This window comes from Triturus cristatus, chromosome 11 (genome assembly GCF_964204655.1).
Source record: "Triturus cristatus chromosome 11, aTriCri1.1, whole genome shotgun sequence".
NCBI lineage: Eukaryota > Metazoa > Chordata > Amphibia > Caudata > Salamandridae > Triturus > Triturus cristatus.
This window is the reverse complement of record NC_140594.1, coordinates 702,848,072-702,869,891: the sequence shown is the minus strand read 5'-3', so window position 1 is coordinate 702,869,891 and position 21,820 is coordinate 702,848,072. Positions and strand designations below refer to the sequence as shown.

The window sequence follows — 21,820 nt, the reverse complement described above, 5'->3', positions numbered from 1 at the left end:
GCATTACACGCCCCTGCGTAACCGCGACGTTGCTTCCGGGTGTACGCGTACGGCACGCACGTATCACGTATCGCGCATGCGCATTACACGCCCCTGCGTAACCGCGACGTTGCTTCCGGGTATACGCGTACGGCACGCACGTATCACGTAGGCGCGCTGCACTAATTACGTCCAGAGCGCGTAGCGTCAGCTTACCGTACGCGTATTTTATAAGCGCGTAGCGTCAGCTTACCGTACGCGCACGGAAAAAAATGCATAAAAAAAAACCTTTCGATAATGCAGGATATAGTACATAAATTATTAAAAAAAGGCTTACAAAAAATGAAAAAAAAAAAATTGCATTAAATAAAAATAAAAATATAAAAACGAAAAAAAAATCACTATCCACATTGACCCCACCCCCTGTGCTTTTGGTGGCGTTAAGTGGGCGCGCACGCCACGAATGGCGTAAAGTAACTTAGCATTTAAAAAACCGTACAAATTCACTGAAAAAACCATAGGTTTCACACACGTTATAGTTAGGAATTAGCATTTAAAAAACCTTGCAAATTCACTGAAAAAACCATAGGTTTCACACATGTTATAGTTAGCGGAAATTTTACTGATAAAAAACCAGTGAAATTCCCCCGTTATAGTTAGTGCAGGCAACTATAACTCACGCGACCGCAATCTTCTGCTGATGACATATGTGTCTTTATGAAAAAAAAATATTTGTAATATATGCATAGCTAAAAATGTATGGAAGAAGACATGGGCAAATAAGTGTCTAAATACAGTATTAGCATCAGCAGAGGATTGCGGTCGCGTGAGTTATAGTTGCCTGCACTAACTATAATGGGGGAATTTCACTGGTTTTTTATCAGTAAAATTTCCGCTAACTATAACATGTGTGAAACCTATGGTTTTTTCAGTGAATATATATATACACACACACATATATAAATATATATATACATATATATGTGCATATATATATATATATATATATATATATATATATATATATATATATATATATATATATATATATACAAATTCACTGAAAAAACCATAGGTTTCACACAAGTTATAGTTAGCTGTACATTTCATTGTAAATTTAATGGAAGAAGACATGGGCAAATAAGTGTCTAAATACAGTATTAGCATCAGCAGAGGATTGCGGTCGCGTGAGTTATAGTTGCCTGCACTAACTATAACGTGGAATTTCATTGGTTTTTTACGAGTGAAATGTACAGCTAACTATAACTTGTGTGAAACCTATGGTTTTTTCAGTGAATATATATATATATATATATATATATATATATATATATATATTTTCTACTGGCGGTCGGCCGTAGATAGTTATAGTTACAACCTAGTTTCCATAGGAAATCTCAAAATTCTATTTTGAATAACTTTGGCGCCGGTTGACGAATCCTCGTGAAATTTTCAAAACAAATGGGGCGCTCTGTTCAGCTCCTACCCTGAAAGTCTCGGGGTGATTCGTCAAGCGGGGGCCGAGAAAAAGGGGGGGTCCCAAAACGCGTTTTCCCCATGCATTTTTCCATAGGACCTTTAGTCGCAGCTACAGCCCGAACGGCTGAACAGAATTACGTGAAATTTGGCAGAGAGGTAGCCATAAGGTCAAGGAAGTGCCTTTTGCAGGTCTGGTGTAAATCTGTTCAGTATTTCCTGAGAAAATAGCATTTAAAAGCATATCAATATCTATACGCGCGCACTGTGCGCGCACCCTGCCGTGCGCGAGCGCAATTCTGATTGGTTGTTAGATGTCGGTAAACATTCGAATCGGTCGAAACCAGGAAGTGTTGGCCGCCATTTTGTCTCTCGCAGTCTGAGGGGGTGAAAAAAAAGGTGGAGAACGTGAAAAGGGGGCAGAGTGGACAGTTCCTGACCCCCTAGCCTTGGTCAGGGGGTCACAGAAGGACCCCCAATGGAGAAAAAAATCCCTTTTTTTTTTTTTAAATTGCGAGGTGTGCGCACCGCGCGCGCACGGCACGCACTGCGAACCGTGGGTGCGCGGTGCTCGAAGCGCACCGAGCGCCCACAGCACGCGCACGGTTTGCGAAGAGCACCGTGCGTGCACGGTGCGCGCACGGGGAAAAACCTGAAAAAAAAAATTTGATAAATACATAACTTAGCATTTAAAAAACCATACAAATTCACTGAAAAAACCATAGGTTTCACACACATTATAGTTACGAATTAGCATTTAAAAAACCTTGCCAATTCACTTAAAAAACCATAGGTTTCACACATGTTATAGTTAGCTGGACATTTCACTCGTAAAAAACCAATGAAATTCCCCCGTTATAGTTAGTGCAGGCAACTATAACTCACTCGACCGCAATCCTCTGCTGATGACGTCAGATATTACATCACTGATGACATATGTGTCTTTATGAAAAATAAATATTTGTAATATATGTATAGCTAAAGATTAATGGAAGAAGACATGGGTAAATAAGTGTCTAAATACAGTGATGTAATATCTGACGTCATCAGCAGAGGATTACGGTCGCGTGAGTTATAGTTGCCTGCACTAACTATAACGGGGGAATTTCATTGTTTTTTTACGAGTGAAATGTCCAGCTAACTATAACATGTGTGAAACCTATGGTTTTTTAAGTGAATTTGCAAGGTTTTTAAAATGCTAATTCGTAACTATAACGTGTGTGAAACCTATGGTTTTTTCAGTGAATATATATATATATCTATATATATATTACCTACAGACGGTCGCCAGTAGGTAGTTATAGTTAGGATCTAACATTCTATTTAGAATAACTTTGGCGCCGGTTGACGAATCTTTGTGAAATTTTCAAAACTGGCGGAGCGCTCCGGTCCGCTCCTATCCTGTAAGTCTCGGGGTGATTTGTCAAGCGGGGGCCTGAGAAAAAAGGGGGGTCCCAAAACATGTTTTCCCCATGCAATTTTCCATAGGAACCTTTAATTGCAGCTACAGCCCGAACTGTTGAACGGAATAACACCAAATTTGGCAAAAAGGTAGCCCTTGGTTCAGAGTTGTGCCTTTTGGTTAAATGGTGTAAATCCGTTCAATAGTTCCTGAGAAAATCAAAAGTAAAATCACATATATCTGGGCGGAGCATAACCACACATCTCATCGTGAGATCTGATTGGCTGTCAGCACTTCATCCAAGAAGTGTTGGCAGCCATCTTGGGACCAATATACATGATAGCACCACATTCAAAAGCATTGCAGTTAATAGAAGGTTTTAAGACTTTAGTTACATTATAAATCATTTGTTGATGGTACCATACTCATTTTAGGAATTGTGGTGTGTTCTAAGGTGATTTTACCATGTGAAAAAGCCTTCTGCTGGGATATCATGAATCATGTTTGAGAGAAAACGATTTTCTCATGCTTTTCCCACAGAGGTTTGGAAGGTGATCTATAAGCTAAACTGAGAGCATATTTTCTGTAAGTTCACATTATCTTTCTCAGTCATGTGAGAATGAAGTCTGACATTCTCAGTAAAACTTGTACATCCAACAAGGGCAGAGACTGTCAGTTGATTCCTTTGTGTTCTACTGCAGCTTCCCAGAGTGTTGTAAAGAACAACTAGAGCGCAAACATTCCTACTTATGACAAACGTATTGCACACCTGAAGCCATCTTGATTGGAATAAAGTGGTAACTCTTAAAACATTTAATTTAAAAAGGAACAAAATGAGGGGGTTCATGTTGCAATAAAAAGTATGATTGGTGCTGCAGAAAGAAACATTAGGGCACATTTTGAGTGACTTCTCAAATCCTCTTCTATTTCATTAAAACATTCTGACATGCAGACTGAAACATGCACTTTCAATACCTGCAGCAGACTTCCCTGGTAAGCAATAGCTTTACTACAGTGATCTGATGAACAATTAGAGTGCTAACATTCTGAATTTATGGCAAATGTGTGACACATCTGAATGCCTTCTTGATGGAATCAAAGTAAAAAACTGAAAGTATTTCCTACTGAGGAGACTCTAGTAAATGAGGAAATTAGGAAACTTCATAACAAATAAGTCTCCCAAGATGACCACCAGAGACAAAAGAGGCCAAATGTAGCACAAATATCACCCAGATGCAGCCCAAGTATAGCCCAATGACAGAATGTCCCAGAGTGTTCTAAAGAACAACTAGAGCGCTAGCAGTCCCACTTATGACAAAAGTATGGCACACCTGAAGCCATCTTGATTGGAATAAAGTGGTAACACTTAAAACATTAATTTGCAAGGGAACAAAATGAGGGGGTTCATTTTGCCATAGAAATTATGATTAGTGCTGCAGAAAGAAAAATTAGGGCACATTTTGACTTCTCAAATCCTCTTCTATTTCATTAAAAAATTCTGACATGCAGATTGAAACATGCACTTTGAATACCAGCAGCAAACTTCCCTGGTGAGTAGTAACTTTACTACAGTGATATAATGAGCAACTAGAATGATAACATTCAGAAGTTATAGCAAATGTGTGACATATCTGAATACCTTCTTGATGGAATCAAAGTAAAAAAAGAAAGCATTTCATACTGAGGAGACTGCAGTAAATGAGGAAATTAGGAAACTTCATAACAAATAAATCTCCCAAGATGGCCACCAGAGACAAAAGAGCTCAAATGCAGCACAAATATCACCCAGTTGTAGCCCACATGTAGCCCAATGACATAAGTGTGCAAAACACTTTTTATTTTTTGTGTTTTTGCAGTTTTATATAGTGCAGACTTGTCAGGTATTAGAGTGCTTTACATGACCATAGGTTACATCACACTGAACAAATTCATTTTAGTTGTAGACATGGGGAGATTAAGTGATTTGACCAGAATCACAGAATGTTGAGCTGAAGCAGAAACTCCAACCTGGTTCCCCAGTTGCAAAGTCTGCAGCTCTGGAAGTAACACCACATCCACTCCCTTATGTGCAACATTTAATCAAGTGGTCAACTGGATAAAGAAACATAAAGATAACAAATAATTTAAAAGTGCTTTGTCGCTATTTGAAAACTCAGAAAATATGTCCTCATTTCAGTTTTTTAGAGCACTAACCATAATTTTGATGCATATAAGACCCTCTCATATATGTAATTTCTAAAGGAAATGCTCTAGGTATTACAGTTTTGATTACATCAAGATGACGTCAGGCGTTCCACACTTTTGTAATAAATATAGAATTTTGGCAATCTAGTTGTTCATTAGGATACTGTTGAGAGGCAGAGGCCTGGGGCATGGACTCTGAAAATTGAAGGCAGGTAGGAGGGTGCACAGGCAACAATTTGACCACACTGGGCAGGCAGAAAGGGCAGTGGCAGCACAACAGACTATGGAGGGCAGTGGAAAGGGGGGCACGGGCAACAAACCAATGATACAGGACTGGCAAGAGAGGCTGTGTCAATATAATAGACCATTATGGGCAGAAGGAAGAGGCAGTGGTAGTACAACCATACATGCCAACAGACCCGATTCAGCCAGGAAACGTCCAATGTTTTTAAGCTCAAAAGGACTTAATTTGATCTGTCTCTGTCTACAATCTCCTCTATTTCTATGTAACTCAAAGGGGAAAATCAATACCCCAGTTTTTTTTCAAAATCTCCCTCTTACCAAGTTCAAAATGTTCGCAAGTAGGGTGCATTGGATCATGGAAGGCAGGAGGAATTGGGGTAGGGACATGGACTCGGGTAACAGAGAACAGGAGGGACATGGAGAGGTGCACCAAACTGACCCTCAGGGCAGGCATCAGGGTTTGCAGCAGCACAATACACCACACAGGGCATGCGGGACGGGAGTGCAGCACAACAATCCATAGAAAGCAATAGGGAGGGGACAGGACCATACACATGGACAACAGAGAACAGAGGGGAAAGAGGCAATAGTAGCTAGCTGACCATAATGGACAGACAGGAGAGAATGCTGCAGCATAACAGACCATAAAGTGCAGGATGGACGGATCAGGGGCATTACAATGGAACAGACAAGCCAGGAGGGAGGGAATAGGGGCCGTGGCAGCACAGAAGACCATGCATGGCAAGCAGGAGGGTTAGTGGCAGCACAATGGCTATGATGGGCAAGAAGGAGGGTGCAGAGTCACGCACAAAGGACCATGGAGGATAGAAGGGAGGGTCAGGACCTGGGCACAGACAAGAGAGTTCAGGGGAAGGGGACTCACAACAGACCACGCGGGCAGGCAGTAGGAGCTGTTGCAGCACAACAGACCAGGGAGGGCAGAAGGGTGTGACAGTAAAATGGACCATGGAGGACAGGAGGAAGGGGATAGGGGCATGGAATGTGGACATGCAGGGTGGAGGTGGCATCTGACAATGCTAGGCAGGTGAGACTGGAGTGGCAGCTCAACAGAACACTCAGAGTAGATAGGACTGGCAGGTCCATGGAACATGGTGGGCAACAAGGATGGAGTAGGAGCATGCACAAAGATATCGGAGGGCAGGGGGAAGGAGAATAGGGGCAGCAAGCTAAGCACAGAGGTTAAGCAGGAGGTCAATGATGGGGCATAGAATTGGGCAATGGAGGGCAGGAGGAGTGAACTGGTACATCATGCTAAATGGAGGGCAGTGGCAGCACATCAGACCATGCACGGCAGGAGGGAGGAGGCTAGTCCATGGATTCAGACAACAGAAGATAGGGAGGAGGTAGATGGGGCAGCAAGCTAACTGTTCAGAGAAGGCAGGTATTAGGAACTTTATTGTTTTTAAAATGTGTGTCTGTGCGAACTACTTAAAATATGAACAAGTATGCAGCATAATCTCCTTTTTATTCAGGAATAAGAGGACGTTTGTGGCTGTGACTCCGGGCTCACTTGACAGAAACACCCCCTGACCCTCCACCCCCCATCGCAAAATGTAATGCCCGTGAAATGGGTCGGTGAACGCAGTGATATAAAGAATAAAGTCCTTAGAGCACGATTGAAAATGAAAACTAGATATAGTGTATGGTATAAACTATGCACCAAAAAGTGTGATGTAAGATGAACCGGGGCGTGAAATATAATATGCAATACATTGTGCGCAATGACAGATTCATTGGAGAGTGCGAGATAGCACAGGCACTAGTGCGTGCTCTGCGATATGCACCTTGGAGTGTAATATGCACAGGGCAGTGTTGTGTAACCTAACTAGTCTCTAAAGTTGTAATATAAAATATGTGCTGGGGAGTGTAAGGTTGCATATGCACTGTGACAAAGATATGGATCCCAGATTGTAATATGTATGGCATAGCGCTGTGCGTTATAACATAGACATCGAAGAAGGCATGTTAGATGGGGCAATATAACCCATGCAAAGGCAAGTGTGGCATGACATATTCACAGGGTGGTGTTACAGTGCACATGGGCTAGGGAGTGTCATAGCATACACACTAGCTGGTGGAATACAACTAGGGGTGGGCGGAATTTGCGAAATCCACTTTCGCAAACTATCGTGAAAATGTAAAAAATTATCGCAAACACGCGGAAATATCGCGAAGATGCGGAAGTTTTTTTCCCGCATGTTCGCGAGATATTCTGCATGGTTGCGGCTCGCCAACTTACCCATGTGGGTGCTCGCGGGCGCGGCCATCTTGTTTTCAGTTGTCTCGCGGTGCATGATCGCGAGAAGAAAGACGTGATCGCGCGACGCATGACGTCACTGCGGGCGCGAACTGTCGCGAGACAGCGCAAATGGCTAAAAACAATACAACATCTCATGGAGAACGCGACCGGATCAAGAAAACTTGTCGACGAACACAGGGATTCAGGTAAGGCGATAGCGCGCGTGCGAGAATGTATTATTTTACAGCGCGAGCAAGAAACAAATTATCGTCAAGCTGCGGAATGCCGAAATTTTGACATTTTCGCGCTTTCCGCGGAACGCGAAAATGTCAAATTATCGCAATTTCCGCGAAAACGAACGAAATTTTCGCCCAGGCCTAAATACAACACAGTGGTGTGTGGCACTCAGCGGGCACTGGTGGGTGTATCACAGCATTGGGCTCAGCCAGGAGCGCGCTGTGACTCTCAAGTGAGGTGTGTCTCCTTTCCAGAGAGTAAAATAAAAAGTATTACACATCCGGCGGTGGATGTGTGTTTTATTAACCGTGAGGGGGGTTTCTTGCATAGTTTTGGTCGAATTTTTGTAGAATCCCCTTTGAATGGCTTGGTGTGCATGTGTATTAAATGTGCCCGTCAATAGCTACCCATGTTTGTATAAATAAATGACAAGGGTGTCTACTTGGAGAGTACCGACCGGCGGGGGCGCCGGGATTAGCCATGGTAGGGCATCAAACACGTCAGAGCTTCACTATCAGTGTAAATACATTCCACGTGGATTAATTGTATGCATAGTTACCTTTTAATGAATATCACGCAAATCCTCATGGTGATAGGTACGTACAGTTTGTCCAGCATGTCCTAGGTGTTTCTATAAATATATATTTTTTAAAACATAAAAAACAAAGGCCGGCCTGGGGGATGGGGTCCCGGGTCCATAAGTGGCCTGAGTAGGGGGGCAACGCAGCGCCCCTCCTGAAGAATAAAAAAAAAAAAAAGGCCATGCCCTGGGGGTTGGGATCCCCGGGGCTGATTAAGTCCTCGGGAGGGTGACCACGCGACCGACTTCCAAATTATTTTTTTTCTAATAAAAAAATGAATGGGCAGGCCCTGGGGGATGGGGTCCCTAGGGCCAATAAATTAGAAAAAGAAGGGAGGCCACACAGCCCCCCTTCTTAAAAAAATATATAAATAAAAGACCGGCATCATGCCTGAGGCCACGCCCCCTCCTTGCAGCACTATGCAAAAGCGCCCCCTGGTGAGTTTTAAGTTGGGCAATTAATTCCCCTTCAATCCTGAGGGTCCCTGCGGGCCAACTAGCCCAACAGGTATCTCCAGTAAGCGCCACTGCGCTGCATTGCCGAGAGGTGGTGCAGGTCGTGCCCCTTTTTACACCTTTCTGCAATGGCACTTACTGGACGTACCTAGTGGGCTGTTTTGCCCCTAGGGACCCTCAGGATTCAAGGGGACTTAATCTCCCAACTTAAAACGGCCACAGGGCGCGTTTACACAGTGGGGAAGGGAGGGGACGGGGCCTGAGGTGACGTGTGCAAACATGCCATATGGCTTATTTTAAGATGGGGAAATAATTCCCCTTCAATCCCGAGGGCCCCTGGGGACTAGCTAGCCCACCAGGTGCTTGCAGAGAGGTGGTCTAGGCCGTGCCACTTTTTACACCTCTCTGCAACGCAGCTCTGTGGTGCTTACTGGAGGTACCTATTGGGCTAGTTGGACCCTAGGGACCCTCAGGATTCAAATGAACTGAATCTCCCAACTTAAAACGGTCACAGGGCGTGTTTACACAGTGGAGAAGGGAGGGGATGGGGCCTGAGGTGACGTGTTCAAACACACACGGTGGCGCGTTTTAAGAGGTTGTTTTAATCCCCCTGCCCTATTATATACTAGGGGCTTACAGAGGAGGTCATGCTGATCACAGGGGGACCCCAACGCATAGTCTTCCCTAGTGTATGTAGGTGTTTTCACTGTATTCTAAGTGTCTTTTAACACAGCACTAGCTCTAGGACTGGTTAGTCAGACTCAGTTACCGCCAGTATCCGTCTGAAAAAGTTGAGGGTACAGTATGCTTTTGCAACAAGGCTTCTTTCTGCTCTTCTGTTTGTTCTTTCTGCACGTTATCCTTCTTCCTGCACTTTTCTTCGTCTTTGAGGACTTCTGTTGCTTCTGTTGTTTCTTTCTGCATTTCTTTTTTTTCTTTCTGTACGATTTTTCTTCTTTCTCCATATGTCCTATCTCTGTAGGCATAGTTAGAAATTAGCATTTAAAAAACCTTTGTAAGTCACTGAAAAAACCATAGGTTTCAGGCACGTTATAGTTAGGAATTAGCATTTAAAAAACCTTAGAAATTCCCTGAAAAAAACATAGGTTTCAGGGGTGTTAACACCATTGAAATTCCCCTGTTATAGTTAGTTCAGCTAACTATAACTTGCAATGCACTGCTGATGACATCACATATTACATCACTCATGACATGGTCAGTGACATCACTCATGACATCACTGATGACATCTCAAATGACATCACTGATGACATCACTGATGACATCATCCTTGTGATAGAGTGGCAGACCTCCTCTCACCCTAGTATAACCTTTGATACACACATTCAAAAATAGAAACTAAAATTTTCAAAACAATGGACATACCAATACCAGTACAACAACCTATTCAGTAATTCTAAGATGCACATACACATCCACTCATTCACCAACAGTCCTATACAGTCACTCATACATGTACTCACTCATCATATGTACTCATACACCTATACATCCTGTTACACAACATCACTCATCCAAAGAGTTACTCACACACATAGTCACTCATGCTAATAAAGAATCAAACATCCATTTACTTGCATATACAGTTATACACACACCCCCACACTTACTTCCACAGAAACTTACAGATACTTAGTCTTTTAAACAATCACTTATAGAAACACATATTTATTCATACAGGAACTCTTCCAATCAATTCAAATTCAACTTTATTCGACAATTCTGTCATAAAAGCTTGTAAAAAACACCTTATACCAATTTTACAGTTTGAATAAGATAAAAAATGAGACAATAAATACAAATATTTACATAATAATAAAACTTATAAAAGATATTAAATGAGAGACATTTGTCGAATGATACTTAAAAAGGTCTGGATACAAACCTTCAGACCAATACTATGATATAAAATACGTGCTATAAAATGCCTCCGCATCCCCAATATTCCTAGCTGAAAACAGCTATCTCTTAAGATATGGGTGGATGTTGTTTTAACGCCTTGGCTCGAATGGACCATGCCCAACCTAAGAACTTGGCCAAAGCTATAGCAATATGAGGGGACGCGTCTGATCGAAGAACTCTGAGTGCTTCCTCGTGCTTTCTGAAACCCAGTAATCTACATATGGGGATAACCCATGCCCTTCGAGGTCCAGTATAGATAGGGCAGAAAAACAGGAGATGACTTAGAGATTCCTTGTTATCTGGGCACCATGGGCATTCTTCTTTTGAAGATCCAGCCCATCTGCTTGTAAACGACCTTAATGGGAGGGTGCCAGTCCTCAGCTGGAAATATAGTTTCCTATAGTGGGGTTTCGTAATCACATCCCAGTATTTTTCTAATGCCGGTCTTTGCTTAAATTCTAAAAATTGGCCTGTTAGGTGCCTTGTGGATCTGCTCATACAAGCCTCTGCCATTACCCAGTCCCAATACATATTCTTCAGTGTTTTTTTTGATGGGAAGACTGCATTTTGGGGATCATTCCACAGTTCTCTCAGACCCATCCTCTCAAGAAGCAATATAATCTCTTTTAGCCAAGGGATTTTGTGGAAGGTGTCGGCCACTATTACATCCTTGAGACCATTGGAGTAATGTTCTAGTTCTTCTGTGCACCAAAGTCTTCGCCAATATAATAGTGGTAGCTTTGCAAAATCATTTACGGCCTTCCTACCCAAATCCAACTGAAGAGGGTGCGTTGGGGTACTCACTGGGACTCCAACCACTTTACGTAGGAATGAATTCTCTACCACAGTCAGTTGGTTCAGATTTGCGAATCCCCATAGCTCTGCTCCATAAAGAACAGAGCTCAAGCCCTTTAGCCCATAGATTTCTAACACCGGAGCAACGGGCTTCGTACAGGAGGTTTTAAACTTCCCTAAAAGCACCCCCACCTGTTGTTTAAATTTAAGAGTAGTCAAATTGAGTTGATATTGCCAGCCCATGTCCTTCTGTAAAGATACGCCTAGATATGTGAAGGCATTAACTTGCTCAAGCATAACGTTGTTCATGCTAATTTTGCCCCTGAATGATCTATGTTCGTTGAATGACATGAATTTAGTCTTCCCCGTATTTATTTCTAGGCCACGGATTCTACAGAACTCTTCAAACCTCTCTAGAGTTTTCTGTAGACCACTGGGTGTCTTTGAAATTAATAGGGTATCGTCCGCAAACATGAGGACAGGAATGTGAACTCCTGATAGTACTGGGGCGTCGGAGGGGACCTGGGCCAGGTAGTCGGCCACCCCGTTGACGAAGAGCGAGAACAGGGTGGGTGCCAGCACACAACCCTGCCTCACTCCCCTGGCAACGGGAAAGATCTCCGTGACCTCGCCCCTTGATCCCCACCGCACCCAAGCGTGGTTGTCCTCATGTAGGCGGACGATTAAGGACAACAGCTCCAAAGGCATGCCCAATTCACCTAGTACCTGCCACAACTTACGGCGTGGCACAGTATCAAACGCAGCCTTCAGGTCTACGAATACTGCATATAATGCTTAACTACAACCATGTCAATGAGATACTGCCAAAAATATAGACTAACCAGACAATAATCTATACGGCTTGATGAGGACACGTTATCAAAAGTTACAACCCCGGACCTATCAGAAGGGGTACGGCCATTTGCCGCCCTCAACTGTAGACCCATACAAAGACCCTTTAAATGGATGGCCGCCTCTGTCCATCTTTTTATCGGCGGGATTTCGAGGATAGGTATTCCCCATTTATAATCCTCCTCCTCCGTTAGGCTCCCATCATCGGGTCCCATTGGCTCAAACGTAGTATTGAAATCTCCCCCGATTAATGGCCAGACTTCACTAGGCAATGATTCTAACAATAGTTCCAGTGCTGTCACCACCTCAGAGCGACACCCTCCAGGAAGACCACGTGCATAGATGTTATATATATCTACTCGTATCCCTGACCCCATCTTCATTCTTGCAGCTAAGATATCACTACTTGCTGTAGGTAGCTGAGATACGGTACAGGCCAGCGCCTCCCTGACCCAGATTACCAAACCACCCGCCGGCCGCCCCCTATCTTTCTTCTCTGCGGGATATAGAAGTTCAGGTAGCCCTGGCGAAAACATGATCCACTGCCCACGTCTCCTGGAACAAACAAATATCATGACCCTCGATAAAGTCAGCCCACTCTTCCTGTGATGTCTTGGAGCTTAAACCAGCAATGTTCCAGGACAACAAGGACAGATTACTCGAAGTGGGACAAGAAAGGATTTCTGTAATAACCTCACGGTCCATAGTATGGGGCCGGGCTATACTCTCAATTTTCCCTGATTCTATTCGGGAATCCGGCTCAACCACCTTGATGTTAGGAGGTGGGTTAACATTCCCAGGTTCAAGATCTAACAGGGCATATGATACCAGTGTTCCCCCTAAGGTTTGGTCGTGAGAACCAATTGAAAGATCTTTTAGGGAACCCCTATCTATCCCTAAGCCCTCCATTATAGATATACTTCGACCATCCGTATTTCCAGCCTGCACCTGGGGCAGGTGGCGTCAGTCACATTCCTCAAGCCCTGAAAGTGCATCGTACATATTCCTAGTTTCTAAGCCCCATATCATGTGCTAAGGGTATATTCCCCTCCGGATAAAAATAATCAAGGGGAACAACGTTTATTTGGAGCCTGGGCCTTTCCTGCACACATATGTGTGCTACAGCTCTGGTATCCTTGAAGTTGATTATTATGCAATCACCCCTCACTGATTTTTCCCTACCCCCTACCCACTCGACCCTTCGGGCAAATAAGATCTCAGCCAATGCCGTAGGGGGGAGTGGGCGATTTGCATTCAACCACTGAATGCACTTTCTTTTCAGGGCAGGATAGTCCTCCCATTGACTCGGTCGTAAAACTGGTACTCCCACTAGTATTACCACGTATGGTGCACAGGCCAGGGGGAGGTTGATATGTGATAAAATTTTCCGCTGTCGGTCTCTGGGGGGTGTGGTGTTTGCCGCGGGAAGGTTCGTAATTGTAGTAGTGATACCAGGTCCCTTCCCCCTTAAACATTGTTGGGATGCTAAGGCACTCCTAGTTGGCACGGGGCCACTATCCTGTCACTGATGATCTGAATGAGATGCCTGGGAGTGGCCATTGCCAAACTTTCCTTCTTCTCCAGGGGAAACTGGGATCATCCCAGGTAAAGGTTCTGTCATTCCCCTCCCCTGCTTTTCTTTCCCCTTCTCTAACCCCGTTGCTCCTAAAATAGCAGCCCCTCTTCCCTGGACCCTCGCTACTTCAGCCTCAAGGGTGCTCAACCTAATATCTATTTTATCCAACCTTTCATATATGGGGGCACAAGATTTAATAAGCAGATTTTCCATTTTGGCCCACATGTCCTCTCCCCGACTAGGCGATGTCTCCTCCCCGAAACCTAATGTTGGGGCGGTCGATCTCGCCTCTGGGGGGGGCAACTTCAGGGATTGTTTTCGCTGGAGGACCCTTATCGTCCATTTCCGGGTTGGGCTTCTTCGCCTTTGCCTTCCTTCCCTTTTGTTGTACATCTGTCCGTTTCCTCTTTGTGTCCATTGTTAAACTATTTTTTATAGGGACAGGATTAAAGCTACGGGTATGTATACATCTCCGCATGGGCTCAGAAAAAATGCTACTGTCCACAGGATTAGTTGTTAAAACCCTATTAGCGCTCCCCTCCAAATTGAATAGACTAGGCACAGGTGTTGCACTAGTGTGTCCTCGGGTAACTTCGTCCACAGTATTCAAGGGAACAGCAGAAATATCATAGGGGGACTTTGCCTGCGCTAGATTACCCAGAGAAGACCTTCTATCGAATATGGGGTCCATAGAGAGTCTCTTTTCCGTCATAATTATTTCTCTCTCCAGTGCCGATGATGCACGTGTGATGAACTGATCTAAAGTGCCCAACACAGAACCTCCAATGGACTTCTTCTGATTCTTCTGATTTGCCATGGTCTAGTGTGCTTACAAGCAAAATGGGAAATTACGTAATATACAAATAACGTTACGGGGAGTAGCCCGGTGCACAACTATGGCCTTATTCACCAACAGTTCCCAGCAGAAAGGTACTAACCTTATCCAGCACTCCACAGAGGGGTGCCCCGTCCCATCCTCCTACCGGTCTCCAACGGGCACAAACGGGCCCGCCCTTGGCCCGGGCTTAGCCCGGCGCCGCCCGCGCGCGTCCCGCGAGGCGGTAGGGGCGTTGTCGCTTTAAAGTTCCGGTGCGGGAGGGAGGGGCTGCTGTTGATGACGCTGCCCCTCTACCTCCTGGTACGTGAAGTCCTCCGGTAGCACGGTGATTATTTTGCCCCCACTGCTGGCTCCTACAATGCTGCGCGTCCCGCGAAGCGGGAGGCGCGAGATTCCTTTGAAGTTCCGGTGCGGGAGGGAGGGGCCGCTGTTGATGATGCTGCCCCTCTACCTCCTGGTACGTGAAGTCCTTCGGTAGCACGGTGATTGTTTTGCCCCCACTGCTGGCTCCTACAACGCTGCGCGCCCCGCGGAGCAGGAGGCGCGAGATTCCTTTGAAGTTCCGGTGCGGGAGGGAGGGGCTGCTGTTGATGACGCTGCCCCTCTACCTCCTGGTACGTGAAGTCCTCCGGTAGCACGGTGATTATTTTGCCCCCACTGCTGGCTCCTACAACGCTGCGTGTCCCGCGAAGCGGGAGGCGCGAGATTCCTTTGAAGTTCCGGTGCGGGAGGGAGGGGCCGCTGTTGATGACGCTGCCCCTCTACCTCCTGGCACGTGAAGTCCTCCGGTAGCATGGTGATTATTTTGCCCCCACTTCTGGCTCCTACAACGCTGCGCGTCCCCTCTTCCAATCTCTCACTCTCACATATACTCACTTATATACACCAATAGTCACATATACTAGTTTAAAACATATGTAGTTACTCAAAAGGACACTATTGAGACAGTCATTCACTCACTAACACACCCATACACACACTCATCCACCCATACAGTCCTGCACACATGCTGTCTTCAACACATACAAACAGTGAGTCACTCATTCATGCACCTATGCACTACGTAATACCCCCGACCGAACCATACAGACACTCAGACACTCATACTGATACTCAAAAAACCAACTAATAACCTATATAGACACTCATGTAGCTACTCACCAACCCATGCAGCACTAATACACAAAGTGAGAGACTGATACAGATATTTACATATTTAAACATTACTCACTAAGCCATGTATTCACTAAGATACACTTAATCAGTCAGTTATACAATCAATTAAAAAAAAAAAGAACTGTAGAGCTCTAATTGGCTGCCAAACCTTTACCTAGGAAGTATTGGCAGCCATCTTGGGATTCAGCTTCAGCCAAGTCCCACAAAAAATGCACATAAAAATGAAAAGAGTGGTTGAATATTTTTCTTCCATGCTAAGGTAGTGTTGAGTGTTACATAGACCCCCTAAGTATTTCAATCCCGATGTGACCACTTGTAGTTCAAGATCTAATCCCAGATTCTGGGGCTGTGTATTAACCAGATAAATAGACAATTTAGACCTAATAATGTTTAGGCGAGTAACATCCCCAAAAATACAGCAACTATGGAAGGTACAGGGACCCAATTAACGTACAGTTCACCACAAGGCAGACACCGACACACTCTTGACACTAGGGTATGCCATTGGTGATTGACTTTTTTTATGGGGTGTCCTTACTGTCCTCCCCACCATGCCCACTGGCATTTTGCAATCTTCAACTGCAGTGCTATTTATTTAGCGAAATGTCCAGTAGTAAAATGAACACAGAGGTGCCGATCACGATCCGGTAAAAACCGGGTACGAACCGTCGGACGGAGCATATTCTCCGTCCGACGCGTACCCGGTCGTCAATTTCTACAAACAAGGAATTACGATTCGCACGGGTACACCATGACCGTACGATTCGTAAAAAAGTCCGACCGAACAAAAAAACACCTACCAATGCGATCCGGGAAAGTGCCGACCTGACGTCGGGACGCTCGCAGCCAGCCATTCACGACCCAGGAATCACGATTCGCACCGACGTCACCCCGCACGGTGAATATTTTGCGGCAGCCAAAAACTGCCGGGAAATCAGGACGACGCGAACAAGGACCACCAGTACGCGACGGACAGACGACGACGCGAACAAGGAGGACCAGTACGTGACGGACACACAGGACGACGCCACCAAGGAGGACCCGTACGCGACAGGACGACGCGATTGGAGTACCAGTACGCGACGGACAGACATGGACCCGAACCTACGAGTCATCCCTGCCCTCATAGCAGTCCACCTGCTCTACAGGCACCGACGCAGACGCCGCAGAAGGTCAGAATAACTAAGGGAGGGGGGAAAGTGGGGTGGGGTGGGGGTGGCACGACCAGGGCAGACCACAAAACAACCACATAAGTCACACATGGCCTGGACATACCTGACTCCCATGCCCTGGTCACCACGAGGGGGTGGGGGTGTGTCCTGATAAGCCAGCGACCGCCACAACGGAAGTCCGTCACCACGCGAACCGGCAACACAACCAGACAGGTACGTCCCGTACCCACGCCTCAAGAGCGTGGGTACGAGTCGTACCACGCCCACACACACGTCACCCCAACAATGGCGGGACGGATCGTACCCACGTGGCAAAGGCCTGGGTACGGCCCGCACAAGCATCACATAGCGTGGGGACGGATATGTACGGACCCTACCCCCACCCGCGTATGCATGGAGCGTACCCCCCATGCCAACAGTGTAAGTACGACCCGTACCCCCACCCGCGTATGCATGGAGCGTCCCCCCCATGCCAACAGTGTAAGTACGACCCGTACCCCCACCCGCGTATGCATGGAGCGTACCCCCCACCCCAACAGTGTAAGTACGACCCGTACCCCCACCCGCGTATGCATGGAGCGTACCCCCCACCCCAACAGTGTAAGTACGACTCGAACCCTCACCCGCGGACGTACGGACCGTACCCCCACCCCCACCAGTGTAAGTACGACCCGTACCCCCACCCGCGTATGCATGGAGCGTACCCCCCACCCCAACAGTGTAAGTACGACTCGAACCCTCACCCGCGGACGTATGGACCGTACCCCCACCCCCACCAGTGTAAGTACGACCCGTACCCCCACCCGCGTATGCATGGAGCGTAACCCCCATGCCAACAGTGTAAGTACGACACGAACCCTCACCCGCGTATGCATGGAGCGTACCCCCCATGCCAACAGTGTAAGTACGACCCGTACCCCCACCCGCGTATGCATGGAGCGTACCCCCCACCCCAACAGTGTAAGTACGACCCATACCCTCACCTCGAATGCATGGAGCGCACCCACACCGTGTATGTCCCAAGCGTACATATCCAGAAATTGGAGGTGTGTGTGCAGAGTCCTCCCAGCAGTGCCCAGAGACAGGAGGGTGTGTGCAGAGTCCTCCCAGCAGTGCCCAGAGACAGGAGGGTGTGTGCAGAGTCCTCCCAGCAGTGCCCTGACACAGGAGGGGTGGGTGCAAAGTCCTCCCAGCAGTGTCCAGACCCAGGAGGGGTGTGTGCAGAGTCCCCCCAGCAGTGTCCAGACCCAGGAGGGGTGTGTGCAGAGTCCTCCCAGCAGTGCCCAGAGACAGGAGGGGTGGGTGTGGAGTCCTCCCAGCAGTGCCCTGAGACAGGAGGGGTGGGTGCAGAGTCCTCCCAGCAGTGCCCTGAGACAGGAGGGGTGGGTGTGGAGTCCTCCCAGCAGTGCCCTGAGACAGGAGGGGTGTAACACATGTGTGTGAGGCCAGAATCATCCACATGCATACTGGCTACAAGGGAACATGTCCCCATGAACTCATGTCAACAGACTCCACACACAAGTACAGTGATCACCAAGGATGCCACGATTGTCGCAGGTGGAGACATGGCCCTGCATGCATGGCCAAAGTAGAAGGGCTCCGTCACACACACAGCTCATGTAGACACAGCTCTGCGCTAAACATTGGGAACACCCTGCAGGGAAGAAAGCTGGGTACACAGAGGAAGGAATACACCCTGGGACAAGTGCACCATGCAGTAACTGCTTACATGAACAAAGAAAGTTAGCCAACACCTTGTGATGGCACACAGATCACAGGGTCCCACCAATGAGCAGTACACTACTACACATCCCACACACCCAAACCCTTACACACCACCAAAAACCATGTAGCAGCCCCACCAACACCAATACCAGCATAGCAGTAGTGTGATAATGAAAACAAAATTAAGCTTTATTCAGCATGAGCACAATGTCCGTGGATCGCAGGCAGTTCAATCTACACAAAGCCCATAGGGCAGTCAATGATTCTCAGCTGGATGGGGGACACAGTGGGATGCGTGTCCCCTACATTGCCTGCACAGTCAAATGGCATCGTCTTCCACACTGGTGAGGGCATCAGGGGGGGGGGAAGCAACAGGCACCGCAGGGACATCAGGGCAAAGGGGAGGCGTTGTGGGTGCAGGGATGGAGGACTCCACCACAGGAGGTGGGTCAGTGCCAAAGGCGGAGGCCAGGATGGCACTACACACCTTTGCAAGGTCCTCCAGGGAGTCCCCTGCACCCGAAGGGACCTCAGGCCCCAAGGAGGGGGGGGGATCAGAGGGATGGGTCGCAGCGCCACCGGGGGAGGGTGGAGACAGGGGGGGAGACTCAACCACCCTGACCGGGGACCTCCTTGACCGCTTGCGTGGTGGTGTAACTGTGGGGCTCAGGGACAGAGCGGCCATGAAGGTGTCCTTGGGGGAGATGTGGCCAGGAGAGCTGAGGGGAGTGGATTTGGAGGGAGTGGACTGGGTGGAATGCGGACTCCCACTATGGCTGCGTGTCACACGTTTGCCCCCCGACCCAGTGGGTGTGCCTACCTCACCCTGTGTGTGCGTGTCAGGAGGAGTGCGGTGGACCTTCCCTGCTGGTGTGGTGCCCGTGTCTGTTGATGTGGGTGCATGCCGACGTCTGGGTGTACGTGTGACAGGCATGGGAGTGGGAAGTGTGGATGGGGCAGGGGTAGGTGGGGGGAGGTCGCGCTGCAGGAGACCCACTGCTGCAGTCAGTGTGGAGTCGATGGACCTCAGCAAGTTGCGTTGGTCAGCCTGCGATGAATGAATGCCCTCCAAGAAAGCCTCGATGTTGGTGAGGGTTTTGCCGTGGGCATGGAGGACATTAAGGATCGCAGCCTGACCAACCTGCAGTTGCCGCTGGATGTCCACAGACTCTGCATTGGCGGCAGCAGTGGAGACAGGGGCAGGGGGTGCGGTGCCTGGCAGGAAGGAGACATGCTGTGACCGGGCACGCTGGGAAGGGACACGAGCAAGTGGGAGGCGGCTGGTGGAAACTGAGGGGGCGGTGCGAGGTGTTGTTCCGCTGTCAGCTGCTGGTGCAGCCTCCGCCCACTCGGAGACATCGTCCCCGGACCTGTCAGCTTCGTAGTCTGATGTGCCAGTCGACAGGTCCTCGGCCACACTCTCCTCCGCCTCTGTACCACTCGATGTGCCAGACCCGATGTCACGGCTGGCACTGGTGCTCGGTCCCTCCGCCTGGTCTGTGTCCATGTCTCCCTCTGTGTCCCCCGACGATGCTGTGGGCAGGGTGGAGAGACAGAAATAATCAGACATCTGTACACATCTGTCACATGAGTCCAATCCACATAGGTAACATTGCATGGCCTGAAAAAGAAGATCCCTAACATCTACTGAACAGGGTACCGATGTAGGGCATGAAACACACAGTTGGTTGAGCCACCATGCCACTGAAATACCATGGAGAGCATGAGACAATAGCTAAACACAGGAAAAGGAGTCTGACATAGCACCCAGGCCCTGGGGACAATCCAGCACTGCATCTGCACCACACAGCGTTGGCGAAAATACCGATGACCAGGGACCATATCCATGAACTTGAGACACATGCTGCATAGGTAATGCTGAAAACATGCACAACATGACTCTGTCACTGCACATTGCGTGTGTGTCCAGACACATCACACACTGCCCAGACCCAGCAAGTGGTAATCAGGATTTTACACATAGGCATTGCCCGCCCCAACAAGACCCTACACGAGGCAAATTGTTGAGACACAGGTGGCACCAACATCTCATAGTCTGGGTGATACACACAGGGGCAGGCAAAAAGCGAGATTGAACGCCAAACAGCCAAGGTGCGCCTGTACAAATAATGTGGTACCAGTGCCCATCCTCAGATGAGTATAGCAAGACACACAGGCACTGGCAACTGTGAGTATGAAGAAGGACAATCAGGTCAGGCTGCACAGTGGACACCTGTACAAAATAGCACGTCTATATACATGGTGACAGGGGACAATGGCAGAGAGCACAACTTACGCTGTAGACACTGACAGTGGCCACGTGTATGATGACACATACACCACTCAGGAAAAGGTGCCCCAGGGGACAGTAGTGGGCACGCAACTACATGCTACTGAATGGTAATGACTGCAACACACGTCACCATCCCTGCACTATGTGTATCGCACACTCATGCACATCATGTCACAGGCCACTACATGGGACATGCGCGCTGTAAGGCATGACACATGAGAGACCAACTCCCATGTCTGGAGTCAGCATCAGTGCCAACTGATATGGAACCCACATGCAGTGAACTTGACAGTGCACAGGCAATGTCCCACAACCTGTTACACACCACCCCCACACATGATGCTACAGACATTGTTCCCGTGGACAAAGCGCCAGCCTACATTACCCTGTGGAGGAGTGACTACACACAGACCAGGGAACACATTGCAAGGAGGGGAAGGGTGGCAGGGGCACAGCGCTATACTGGGGCAAACAGGATCTGCACAGCACCTTCAAACCCTGCCAGTGAATTCATGCTACTGTGCCCTTACAAATGCCGGTGACACACAACAAACACACATGTACCTACCCCCTTCCGGCTGCTGCATCGCCTGTAAGCGCCTCTCCAGGTCTGGAAAGACCACCGGCAGCACACGCCTGTGGAGGTGGCTCAG

At 47.6% G+C, this 21,820-nt stretch overlaps 1 long non-coding RNA gene across 1 annotated transcript in view; it reads left to right on the top strand.

The window, feature by feature from the left end:
- LOC146785347 (uncharacterized) overlaps positions 1–21,820 on the top strand; it is an 82,802-nt gene that overhangs the window by 56,937 nt on the left and 4,045 nt on the right. The window lies entirely within an intron of this gene.